This window comes from Gekko japonicus, unplaced genomic scaffold, assembly GCF_001447785.1.
Source record: "Gekko japonicus isolate JY-2015 unplaced genomic scaffold, Gekko_japonicus_V1.1 scaffold147, whole genome shotgun sequence".
Lineage (NCBI taxonomy): Eukaryota > Metazoa > Chordata > Lepidosauria > Squamata > Gekkonidae > Gekko > Gekko japonicus.
In genome coordinates this window covers 303,445-316,995 of record NW_015163607.1, presented here as the reverse complement: position 1 = coordinate 316,995, position 13,551 = coordinate 303,445, and the positions used below count along the sequence as shown (strand labels likewise).

The 13,551-nt window shown below is 41.8% G+C and overlaps 1 protein-coding gene across 3 annotated transcripts in view; it reads right to left on the bottom strand.

Annotated features, from left to right (window-relative positions):
- Nucleotides 1–8,283, bottom strand: part of ZNF462 (zinc finger protein 462) — a 171,166-nt gene extending 162,883 nt beyond the window's left edge. For all 3 annotated transcript variants that reach the window (XM_015407300.1, XM_015407299.1, XM_015407301.1), the window contains exon 1: nt 7,996–8,283. The gene's annotated coding sequence lies outside the window, so the exon portion shown is untranslated. The remainder of the gene's footprint in view (nt 1–7,995) is intronic.
- Between the last annotated feature and the right edge of the window lie 5,268 nt (nt 8,284–13,551).

Below are 13,551 nucleotides of genomic sequence, written 5' to 3'. Positions count from 1 at the left end.
GTCTCACATAAAGGTTAAACAACATAGGGGGCAAGATGGAACCAACAGGCAGCCATCCCCAGCACCACAGTCTGGTAGCAGTGAGCCACACAGGAACAGAATACCCATATGGTAAGGAACCACACGGTAGGGAACCACAGAGGAAGAGAATACCCATCTAAAGCCAGCCAGCCCTGCAGATACCAGTCAGTGGTATCAAAAGTCACCGTAAGTTTCAGGAGAGCCAACAAGGCCACAATATCCCCCTGTTCCTCTTTGAGCAAATATCTGGGCAACCAAGGTAGTTTCAATTCCTAAGCCTGGCTGGAAACCAAATTAAAGTGAACAACATGCTCTCACTGCAGATATCTCTAAACTCAAAGATGGGATTCAACAGGGACCGTAAAGCACTCATCAAAATGTCTCAGCTGGGGGGAAAAAGAAAGCTTCAACTGTTAAGTGTTGGACTAACACTACCTTTGCTATGGGGATGAGGGTCCTCCATGCAATTAGGCATGGTGTTCCACGCAGCTTCTTCTAAAAGATTATCCCTTTACAATTAGCATAGTTCTGCCTGTTAGCTGTTATACCTCATAAATGAATGGGTTAAATATTTAACTATTGTTTGATATCTGACCCGCTGACAAGTCTACCAGTTAATACTTGTTGCACAAAGACTGCACTGAAAAATGCATAACCCACACAGACCCAAGTGTCTTGGTGCATCTCTTCTGTGTTCATATGTAACATATTTCAGGTGGTAGTTGTGTTTTTTAAAGTTGTCACAGTAGCATAAGTTATAGCAAATCTCTCCAATTTCCTGATTTCTGGCTCTATTGGAAGCAAGACTAAACAGGAGAATGAATCAGAGGTAACATAACAGCTGAAGTTAAGGAATCATTCAGATACACCTCTGAAATTCTGTTCCCTTCATCCAGAGAGATAGTTGAATTTGGGATAATTATCTTCTGTCTGCCTTCCCCCTCCTCTTTCTTCTCTCAGCACTGGCATACAAACCATGCTATTTTAACTTCTTTCCTGTTCTCCCAGTTCTTCTGGAACATTTTATTTTCAACAGTCAACTCATCTGGAATGATGCCACAGTGAAGTTCAACCATTTGCAGTGTTAACTGTCTCTCTCCCAACAGCAGTTATCACCTATAATGCAATAATTTATTATCATTACTGAAGAATAATTTTTTAAAAAGACAAATTAAAGTGGTCTTAACTCTAGCTTAGCTGTACTATCTCTACCCATTAGTGCAAGTTTGGTTTGTGGATAATGGGGAGAAACAAAACTTCTTAGCATTTATTAAGACTCTTGCTAAAATTTAAAGAGAAGTGATGATGGGATTTTTACTTGAAGAGTTCTGGACTGCAATGACACTGGTAGTTTTCATGAGTACAGAAATTTTAAGACTGTGGAAGAATAAAAGACTTCACACAGATCAAAAGATGCAACTGAAGGGGCAACTTAAACTCAAAAACTGCCTTGCTGGATCAGCCCATAGCATATGTTAGCTGTTACAGTCAATAGACATCCACAGACCTACACTACACAGAACTTACCAAACGGAGTTGCACTCTTCTAAAGTCCACTGAAGTCTGTGGGCTTAAATGGGTGTAATTCTGCTTAGGCTGCTGCTGTACACTAATGGTTACACCATATACGATGAGCCTTAGACTCAGTGCTATCTGTAGGGCTAAACATATCTGCGCTCAATAAGCCATGAGAAATTTTATTCTTTGCGCCATGCACAATTTAAACGTTTTTGTTTGTTTGCCCTGTACTTGACTGCCATTGCTAAAGCTACATTCCAGGAACTTGTCTAACCCCAAACTAGTAACTATTGTATTGGGCAGTTCACTCAGTAATTACACATTGCATGAAGATGCAAGACTTTTAATTTTGTTCGTCCCAGTGATTCTCAAACTGTATGCAGCAAAAGGAGCTGAAGGTCGCCTCGAAACATTAAAGCCACTATAACATTAACCATCTTTCTTCTCTCAGCTGATACGTGAGCCGTGACATCACCATGAAGAAGAGATTTAAAATATGCAAGAGTAAGTATGCCCCAGGATTCTCTGATGCAGTCTGTGTTCCAGTTGACAGGTTCAAGGGAATCCCGGAAGTATTACTGTTGCCCAGAAAGCAGCTCCCTGCTGAGCACTGGCTGACTGAGGAAGGGGGTGGGACGGGACTCTGGAATGCAACATTTAATGTACTATTTCAAAATCACAAGGAGGATGACTGACCATTATTCTGATTGACAAAATATGTCCTTTTTTAGTATAATGATACATGCTTTGTAAAGAACAGGATGGTTAGTATGCAACTGTAAATCCACCCTCCAGCATGGCCATACATTGCTCTCAGAAACATGATTCAAGCACATTTTAAATGGCTCGCTGTTTACATGAAAATTGGGCTGAAAAGCATGTTATGTGACATCTGTGACTTAATTTTTTTAAAAAAAACTATGTCCCTATTATGAAAAGTATGGGAAACACTCATTGTGACCTTCTTCCTATGAATATACATTATCTGTTGTAACCACTTTTCTCCCAGAAATCACTGCTATAAGCGTTTAAAAGCATCTAGTGCAATCTTTATGAACTTTCATTATCTGATGCGGGACCCAAACGTACCGGCATAAAACATGGGCAAATTTGGAGAGAAACTAGTTCCCAGGTAAAATAATTTTGGGGCATGGTCTTATAAGGCCTACAGTACAATCCTAAACAGAATCAACACCCTTCTATGCCCATTGACTTTCAGTGAACTTAGACGAGTGTCACTTTGTTTAGGATTGCACCATTATTCAAAAACTAACTAATGTATCCCCCAAAACCTGATAAAATGTGTATGTTTTTTTCCCTAGATTTGCCAGTATGAAAAAAAAAGACTCTCATTGCTTGAAATGGCTCTTTGCAACATTTTAATGCCTGGTGAACTCTTGGTTACAATGTAGCTAGCTATAGATAGACCTTCCCACCCACTTCCTCCAAGCCTGAACAATTAGTGTTAACCAATGTGTGCTTCACAGCAGTTCATCCACAGATTTCATTCTTGGGGAGGCTTCCCCCTTCTACACACAGCTGCAACAGTTGCAGGCCTATGTACGTTGGTTTAATTTGCAAAATTAGGTGCAGCACACAGAGAAAGCTGTTCTAGAAGATCAGAACTATCTTAAAAACGTACTGCAATCCCAGCTATGCTGTTCTGAAAATAATCCACAAAAACATTACTGGAGATGCTCTCAGTTTACTCATTCTCTCCTCTTTCTTTCAAATAAGAATGGGAACAATCTTTATTTTTCTGAACAACCTTCCCCAAAACTCAGATATGTACTATCATAAGTGTTCAGCAGTTCCTGTCTAGCCTTTTGGTCCTTATTGCTCCAAAGCACCACATCTGCTAGAACTCCAGTAATCATTGTGAAATGTCACCATGAGATTCCTCAGTTAAAGTCTACCAAATACATCTTGTCTTTTTATCTCATAGAGACAACAATTTAATTTTTATCCTTCCTGTGGCTGCAAAAAAAAAAAGTACTAATCAGATGTTCGGGTCAAACAAAACCCAATCTAGACATACCTACTTGATAATTATTCAAATTGAATTCAGGAAAAAAAATGACATTTGATTAAGGATTACTTATAGAAGCAGGGTACAGCTATGCAAGAATTGTATGTATGCTCCAGGACATTAATTCCAATAGGGTCGAATTCTTCAATTCAAAATCTCCTGAGGGTATAAATTAAAAAAACCAGGATGGATAATGCCTCCTTATCTCAACTGCTGCCTCAGCATAAATAGCTATTGTGTGGTCAAATGATTGTTTTCACCAGGTTCAGGGCTTAGACCTTGGACATGCAGCATTCAATTTCCGAATTCACTTTAATTGGGCGCTAACTGACCCTAATGTTGTTTTAATGAAACCATCAAATTAGGGAGGGAAAACAATTGTGGGTGGGGTGTTGAAATGCTAAAGAACAACAAACCCTTTATTGTAGGCAAATGCAAGGCATATGAAATGGCACAGATTAGCAGAAAAATTATTTTTATTTTCTCTTTGAAACGCCACACACACAAAATCAGAAAGGCTTTTTAAAAAATCCTTACATATGCACACTCTTAGTGGATATTTTGCTGTTACTGGATGAGAAAACCAAACCTTCTAAAATGACAAATTTCTTCAATTTCTTTAATTTTCTATATCAACTGTTCTCATTTTACATATACCAAACCCTTTACCTTATGGACAATTTATACATAGAATAGTCATCTTTCATTGAATGACATAACAATATATCCACTTTTCGGACACAAGTTTTTTCTGGATTTCATAATTCCAGGGAGAAGTCCGTTATAAGCCATAATTAGCAAAACAAAATACAACAAAAATAATTACTAATTACAGAGTAGTGGCTGAATTGTTACTATATTAAGAGTGTTATCAGTAACTTTCCCAAAAAGTTTGAAGACCAACATAATCAAGGAATGCCATGGAAGTGTGAAATAACCATATCACCAAACACCATCTCAAACACCATGAAGGCAATTCATTTCACAGCTGAAATGTTGACTGATATAGCCATATGAACAAAACTGCCCTTATATCATCACTTTTTTAAACAAGAAGTATCACTATAATATTCACTGAATGCATGCAAAGTGAACTGTTCAGTTCCTACTAGATATCCACCAAGGAGTTTAATGAGCAAGAAGTATCTCGGCCTGGATGGTCCAAAATGCTAGCCTTTAAATGACGTCTTTAAATGAGTTTTTAAAATCAGAGAGAAACTATCCATCATTACATTTGTTGTTTTGTGTCTTTAGAAAAACAAACCAAGTTCTTTCTCCTAGTGTTCCAAAAAGTTTTAAAACTCAACACAAGAACAGATTGATACCGAGAGACATAATAATAATAATAATAATGTTTTCACTCAACATTTATTCAATCAAATCAAAAAAGGGAGTTGTCAGTATCAAGGATCAGGCCCATCCACAGTCCAGCTTCTCACAATATCATTCAAGGCTGCATATGGAATGCTTACCACAGCATTAAGAGCTTCATTGTTCACTTACTATAACAGGCATCTTCCTCAGAAGCCTGAGAAATAAATATTCCACCATAATCAAAAGTTATCCCATTAACTTAGAAGTACAATATCTATCAAAAACAACGTTCTGTATGAATTTTTACATAGAGAACATTTCAGAAATTCAGACTGTGTTGTACTACCATCTCATGACTTCTGGTTAAATTAATGACATTCCTATCTCTCTCTCCTAGATCTGCCTTTTCGATTGTTACTGCTTACTATGAAAACTCAAATTCATCTCTTAAAATCCTGGCTACTCTGCCTCATTATTCATACCTCTCTATACCAACATCTCAAAAAGAAGATTTGATTCAATTGTCAAAATTCTTGTTCCTATAAACACTTATGTAACGAGGAAGCTAATGGTGATTAACATGTTTGCTATATATATATTTTTCATCAACTCTGGATGACCCCAACGTATTCCAAATTAAAGCACTGAAACAAAAGTGAAAGGAGGGAGAGGAGGACCCATGCGTCTCTAGAAATATTTCTGAAACCTTGGGTTTCCCTAATCACATTTAATAGCAAAATTCATGCTCTAAACAAAAACTCCCATTGATTTCAATGTGAGGGAAATACATGCAAGCTTAATTAGGTTCAGATGGATCATGTTGGGAATTTTCTGAGAACTCCACCGTATGGATTTCTGGACCACAAATTCACAAAGTGTTAAGTAACCTAATGAATTGCATTCTTTAAGGTGTCTTATATTATCTTAAGAGGAACACCATAATGACCTGAGTAGATTTTAAAAATAACATTAGTAGCAAACATGTGAACTCCAGATTATTTCTCTAAATTGCAAAGCTTACAAAAGAGACCATGCTATTGTGCTTCATCAACTGGATCCTCTACTGCAAGGCCATCAACATTTTTTTTTTGCTTGATCAATATTGATTTCATGTCATTCTGCAGAAGAACATCACCAGCATTATCAGATGGACTTAACTATTCCTTGCATGTCTTTGGTCAACTGAATCAGCCTCTTGAATACCAAGAAGTCCAACCCCAAAAGTTAAATCAAAGAAGGTTGCCTTCAAAATTAAAACTAAAAAAGATGAGGGGGGTGGTGTCCTTTCAGAACACAGGTCTCCCCCTCTGTCTCTCTCTCTCTTTCTCTGCATGTACATCTGTCTCTCTTTCTCTGGAGAATCTATGAAAAGAATCTATGAAACTTCCTCAAATCCTCCATTTCCTGGAGTCAGAAAGAGAAGAGACCATCAGGGGGGGAAAAAAATGCTCACTGTGGGGGGAAATAATTTGTCAAGCCAGGCTTTGCCAACAAAGCTTCAGGAGAAAAAAAATGGAGAAACATCCATAATTGCATGAGCACTTCCCATCTCAGCTTTGTCTAGTGGAAAAGCCTGTCCTTGCTCTCCCTCTCCTCCATTTTCTGGTGGAGCTAGAGAACATGACATGGCTTACCTGACTCAGATCATAGCCCTCTGTCCAACTACTCACTTCCTCTTAGACGTGCAAGTAGCTTCATGAGACAAGCTGGCTCACACACAAAAGCGGGCACCAAGCTGAGAGCAAGCCCAATCCCCTGCCACCCTTGTCTACCCTCCTAGAAGGACCTTCCCAAAACCAAGAAGAGAAAACTTTCTCTGGGGCTACAAAGAAGGGGGGTGGGGGAAGAGGCTGAGAATCAGACTATGTAGCACTGCACAGAGGGATCTCTCAGAGATCTTCAACCAGGATCTTCGCCTTCCCACCCACCTCCTTTTTTCCCTCCCCCCTCTGTGCATAGCAGAAACTACAAAGCTAAGAGGAGAAAGAGGGTTGCTCCAAGAGGACAAAAAAAAAAAAAAACCGGGGAGAAAGCCCAGAGACCGTGTGTGAGAGAGAGGAAGAGAGAAGTAGCTTTGTGTTTTGGAGTCTGGACTGGAACCAAAGCAGACAGCTTGCAAATGGAGGACAAGGAGATAAAGAAAGAGAGGAGGGGGGGGTCGAGAAAGAGAGAGATGGGGTGCCCTCAGCTGTCCCTCCGTCCCTAGAAAGCCACAGACACCCGGGGACGGAACAAGCAGAGGTGAAGCCCTCTGTTTCACCCTCCCGGTCTCCTTTCTTCCCTCCCCTCGGTGTCTCTCAAAGGAGAGCGAGCAGGACTGTGTGTGTAATGGCTTCTCTCCAGCTCCACCGCTGTCCTCTTCCAAGACAGCCCCCTTTCAGCCACCACAGCCAAAGGGGAGACCCCCACCAGCCCAACTTCAGCCAAGGCGGGAGCTGCTATGTGTGGGGCGGGAGGTCCACTATGACCTGCCTGAGAGAAGGACCAGATTTGCAAGAAGAGATGGAGGAACAGGAAAGAGAGAGAGAGAGAGAGAAACAGAAAGCAAAGAAAGAAAGAGGTCACCCGATTGCCTGGGTCGAGCCAAGCTCAGCGCCGGGAGCTCCTTTTTTCCCCACCTCTCCGCCTGTGATCCTCCCCCACCCCCAAAGCCCCCCAAACAGCCCCCCACACACTTCGCAGCCCGGCCCCTCTCACTTATCCCCCCCCCCCCGGCAGCCTTAATGCAACAACAACAAAAAATTAATTAACTGCCTTCCTCCTCCCACCACCACCAGCAGCAGCAAGCAACCAGCTCCACCACCAACCACCACCACCACCTCCTCCTTCTCCTCCTCCCCCGTTGCAAGACACAGAGACTTCTCTCTAAACAAAACCACCGTTTCCACCGCCGCCGCCGCCACCTCAGGGGGTTTTTTTTTCTTCTTCTTCTTCTCCCCTTCCTTTCTTCCCCCCTTCCTCTTCTTTCTCCGGCTTGGCTGAATGAATGGGTTTCCAGAGAAGGACGAGGAGAGGGGAGGAAACCGAGGTGCTGTGGGACAAGCACAAGAAGATCTTTTTTTCCCCCCTCTTCCCCATTCGCGAGATGGGTTTTATAAGGGCAAAGAACTTACAGCAAGGTCCCGGTGCCGGTGCTGGTCTCCTTCTACTCCTCTTCCTTTCTCTCTCTCCCTTGCTCTTCTTCTTCTGGAAATTGTTATGGAAGTTGGGGTGGTTTTTTTCTTCTTCTCCTCCTTAGTCTCATGTGCTCCTTGCCAGGTCTCAGCAATGGAGGATCGCCATCTTTTTCCCTGCTTTCCCCCCCCCCTCTCCCCCCTCTCTCTCTCTCCTTCACTGGCTTGCTGCAGCTGCAGATGACCTGAGATATCCGTCTCTCTCTCTCTCTCACTCAACCCTCTGTGTGTCTCTCTCTGAATAATGAGCAACCAGAGGGAGCGAGAGAGAGAGAGAAAGAAAGAAGACAATCTCCTTGCCTACCACACAAAACGCAACAGCACCAGGGGGTGCAAGAAGGCTTTCTAACAACAACAACAACCGGGGGGGGGGGGGGGGAGAGAAGAAAGAGGGGAAAAAAGAGGGAAGGCAGGAGAATAGAGGGAGGCAGAAGGGGGGGAAAGGTAGTTAGAGATGGAAGAGGAGGAGGAGATGGTGATGATGATGGAGGAGGAGGTGGTGGTGGTGGTGGTGAAGATGAGGGAAAGGTGGCTACAAACTTGAGTCTTCTTGGGATAATTTTGTGGGTGGGTGCGTGTCTGGTGTGTGAGGCGCTCCTAGGCTCACTGAGGTGGGAGCGCAGCCAGGGCGACCTGAAGAGCTTCCCTCACTTTCCCAAGCTCTTGTGCCTCCAACCTCCAGCCCTCGCCAGCCTTGGAGATGCTGAGAGAAGACCCCTCGCCTGCAGCTCTCCCGCGGCTGGGTCATCATCACAGACTTTTCGACCAGCCATGGCCAAGGGATCAACGCAAAGCAACGCCAGCCGGAGCTTCCTGCCTGCAGATACCTTCTCCTGGTCTCCCTAAGGCTGCTCCTTGAGAGACGTCCATCTAAGGAGAAGCGAAATCTTTTTATCGCCCCCGCCCCCTCCCCCCCAGCAGGGTGAAAGAACATAAATGGAACTGGAGGTTGGAAAGTGTTGTGTTTAAAAAAGAAAGAGAGAAAGAACACCCAGACCTACCACGTGGTTGATTTTAATCTCCCCCCCCCCTTTAGCTTGCATTTGATAGAGTAGGGGAAGAAAGAGAGAAGGGTCTGGAATTGTCCATTTCTAGCACGTATTTTGAAGTCTTCTCCCGGAAATAAAGACGCTTTGTCGTTTGATTTCTTTCTCCCCAAGCACAAACACACAAAGGAAGAGAGTTTGCAACGCTGAGGAGCAAACGCTCCTACTGTTTTAGGAGCTTCGTGCAATGTTTTGACCACAGCAGCATTCTTTTTTAAAAATAAATAAATAAATAAAACTTTGGTGTCGTCCTCTCCTTTCCTCCCTCCCATAGTTGACTGGACTTCTGTGATTGACTGTGATCCTAGACTGAGTGCGGGAAACAAAATTCCCAAAGGATAAGGTGTCATCACCTTGAAGGCAAGCAGAAAAGCAGAGATTTAGTTATTATTACACCACCCACAATCTTTATCATTGTATAATATCCCCCAAGAAATCATTCGGAATCCTCTTCAGCAACAATGTTGGGGTGTGTGTATGTGTGTGTGTGCGCTTTCTTTCAACCCCTCCTTCCATGCCAGATTTAATACCTTCCAGACTTTAATCTGGTACTGAAGGGGAGATGAAGTTAGCATTGAAAAATCAATATACACTGTAGTGAAGGGGAAAGCAATTTGAATTGGGAGACGTGATACTATTGAAGACTGTTTCTTTAGTCTTCAAACTGTAGTCCATCTGGATGGGAGAGGGGAGAGGAACATTAAAGATTTTCTAGATCCGCTATGCAGGGGGAATCCCCTCCATGGAATGAGTTTGCTGAGATTTTTTTTAAAAAATTAAGATTTGATTAAGATAGGAAGTTTATGGTTCACTCTCAGCTTTGAAACCTAGTTGATGAGCCAACCCAAGGTACAAAGGGGGAAAATGCAGAACTGAGAAGATAGCAGTGTTGATCAAGTAATTAGACAGCAAATCTACCTGTAGTTCCTCATAGTGACCCAAATGCTGATCGTTTCATAAAAGGTTATTAATAATAATAATAATGGGGTATAGCCCAGTTCTTTTAAAACTCATTGGAAGCTGTGTCATTGCCTTGAAAGACCTCAATGACCATCAGTTAGATAGCTTTATTCTATTTAGATCATTAACAATAATAATACGTATTTTTTTTGCACCAGTTGTTGATTGAGTGGAAATAAACATCTCAGACTACAATTCTACTGGGTTTTCCTCTCAGTTTTAATTTGGCTATCAGAGATAGTCAATTTTTTTTTAATAAGGTCACAAATCTGAAGGGCACAAACATTTTGAATTGCCTCGGGAGGGAGACAAAGGGGATACTCACTTCCAGCCGAAGTGAGGCACTATGTGATCGAAATTGTTCAATGAAATCCAAAAGGGTTGCAGGTCCCAGGTTCAATCCCCAGCATCGCCAGTTAAGAGGATCAGGTAGTAGGAAATACAAAAGACCTCTACTGATGACCTTGGAAAGCAGCTGACATTTAGAGTAGACAATACTGACCTTGATAGTTCAGTGGTCTGACTGCCTCAATAGCGGGCTGCTTCATGTGTTCTGGAAGAGTTGAGCGTGTTCTCAAATCTCTTCCATTAAAATCCAATCGATGGGATTTAGAAGTGTTTATCTTCAGTTGGGTCATGCTTTATTATATCAGAATGCCTTAAGAATATTAAGAAGTGGCTTTCAAAAACATTAATTTTATAGCTCGAGACAGCTTAATGTTATATAATAATTATAACAAAAATAATATTCTCTTGATAGTCTACTTGAGGGGAGGAGACCCCGAATTTCCAACATATGAGGAAAAAAAGAGTTGTGTGTATGTGGTGGTGAGGAGAAGTAACACTGCTGGATTTAGAAAATCAGTTTGGAAAAAACCCAGAAATTTATACAGACTTCCATGGTTTCATGCAGACAACTGAAGCGGACACCTCCTAAGATGCTGATAAAAGAACATTAGGGAAGGGAGGGGACTGTCTTTGCTGCTGCCAGGAGGTGCATGTGTTCTGGCAGCAATTTTCTATAAATCATCCCTTCTTGTGAAAGGAACGCCAAGACTTTACAAAAAGTCTTTGACGTACCTTCAGCACTCGAGCAGATAATGTGCCTCTTTGTCTTTTAATAATGAATCCTGACTTTTCCTGTCAGCCAATAGTCCTGGAAAAAATAAGAGCTGCAGAGGCAGAAGCAAGCTTGGAACTTCGTGTCAGTCCCAGGAAGCTTAAGCCGCATCAGTCCTGTGATCTTGGAAGGGGGGGGGGGCAGAGAGAAACAAAACAAAGCAAAACCCAGTCTTCCTGGAGATGATTTCTCCGAGAACCTCATTTCCATAGGAATGCCCACAAGCAACTGGTCTTCCTGGCAATCCAGAGCTTGTATAATTACATACAGATTGTCCTAGGTAGCACAAACATGAATGTACAACTGTCATGACTGTTGCCTGAAGAAGTGACGAAAGCTTACACTCTGAATAAAACTTTGTTGGTCTTAAAGGTGCCACTGGTCTCAAACTTTGTTCTGTTGCTTCAGACCAGCACGGCTGCCCCACCTGAATTTTGGTCATGATTGTTGTCCCTTAAGAACCGCAGCTGAAGGGCAATCCTTTATTTCAAACCACTCATTCGCCTCTCCAGAACATTGTAAACTCCATTCAACAGAATGGGTGCCTCTTCATGCTCCACGGAACTTCACCGAATTGGCAACAGCAGTGTAGAGAGTGTTTTGTTTATGAAAAGTTGGCCTTTTAAAAAAAAAACAAAACTTTTATTTATATATTATTCTACACAAATGTCATAAACCAAAATACAGTAACATAGAGGTGCATCTCCACAACATTCAAAAACCACATCGGAATCAATGAGAATCTTAACAATTCAATTAGAAAATCATCTGCAGTTCAGTATAACATCAACAGCCTTAAGTCTACAAAATTAAATAGGCAAGGAAAACAAATATTGTCCTTTCCCAACAACCTTTTATACTAATGCATCACAACAGTAACCATTTATGATAATGTGTGTTTTCAGGTAGTATGCCATGTGTAGTGACAAACGAGAATATTGGCCTTTTAATGACATACTGCTCTCCAGAACCATGGTAGATAGCTTGACAGAGTGATTTAAGTTCCAAAGTCATTACATAGAAGTCATTTCATATAAGAACGAATGCTGTAAACAGGACTTGATCATAAGTAGCCTACACAGAAATCTTAAGCAGATAGAATCCCACTCATATTATTCAATGGGGCATACTCGTAGGAAAATATTCTTATAATGAAACTGGTAATCACCTATGGTGAGTAAGAACAACTTCCAGGCAACCAGGCTAGGAAGTTTTCACAAATTGGAAGAGAACTCGTTCTTTTGTACTAGGTTTGCCAACCTCCAGGGGGTGGGTGGAGATCTGCTATTACAACTAATCTCCAGGTGACAGAGATCTGTACACCTGGAGAAAATGGCAGCTCTGGAAGGTAGACTCCATGACATTATACCCCACTGAAGTCCTTCCCCTTACCTCCCCACCCTCCTCAAGCTCCACCCCCAATATCTCCAGGTGTTTCCTGACCTGGAGCTGGCAACCCTATTTTGTACTCTTTTAGACCACCATGAACTTCTCACATGGGTATGTACAGGCAGGTAGACAAATCCAAATGTCTGTGAGTGATTCACTGAGAGATGTTTTTACCTCCCTCTCCCAAACAGGAGAGTTCAAAATCTCCAATGAAGTTGATCTGCTATATGTTCTGGATGGACAAAAGAAGGAATTTCCTCATACAATTTATAATTAACCTCTGAAATTCGGTACAACAAAATGTGATGACAGACGCTCACTTAGATGGTTTTTTAAAAGGATTAGGCCAAGCTTGTCAAACAGAAGGAACTCCAGTGCTGTCTGTGTCACCCCCCTACCACACCCTACACAAATCACAAAGCTATCTGTGGAACTAGAAAGCAGGTGCCTTTCTGAGGACAAAGAGGCTGACTCGACAATTCAGATATTGCTGAGCATCAGTCTCTCCTACCATTCCCTTTAAATTGGCAGCACAAGTGTCTAGGAGTATAGAGAGCATAGCACAGCTGAGTGCAGTTCCTTGGAACAGAATTTAGAACTGGTTGTTTTACAAATGGCATGTTGAAAGGGGGCTTACATGGTGAGGAAGTGGAAAGTGAGGAAGGGGTACTGTATTATGAATGGTACAGTTAGAAATGAACTATTAGTCCTACCGCTGGTTTCCCCACCCTGCAACAGCCAAGAAGTAATTTTGGAGTGACTTTTTAAATTGTGTTCTTTTTCTTTCTTTATTTATTTGAAACCCCTGGAGGGGTATTTCCCCGCCCCCAATAAGACTACAAACTACAAAGAAAAATATAGGAAGGGGAACTACAACTATGGATAAAGGAAAGAAACCCACACTAACTAAAAACCCAAGAGTGGGAGACCCCCTTTATGTTAACCTTAATATTAGTATTAAAAGAGTTAGTAAAACAATAT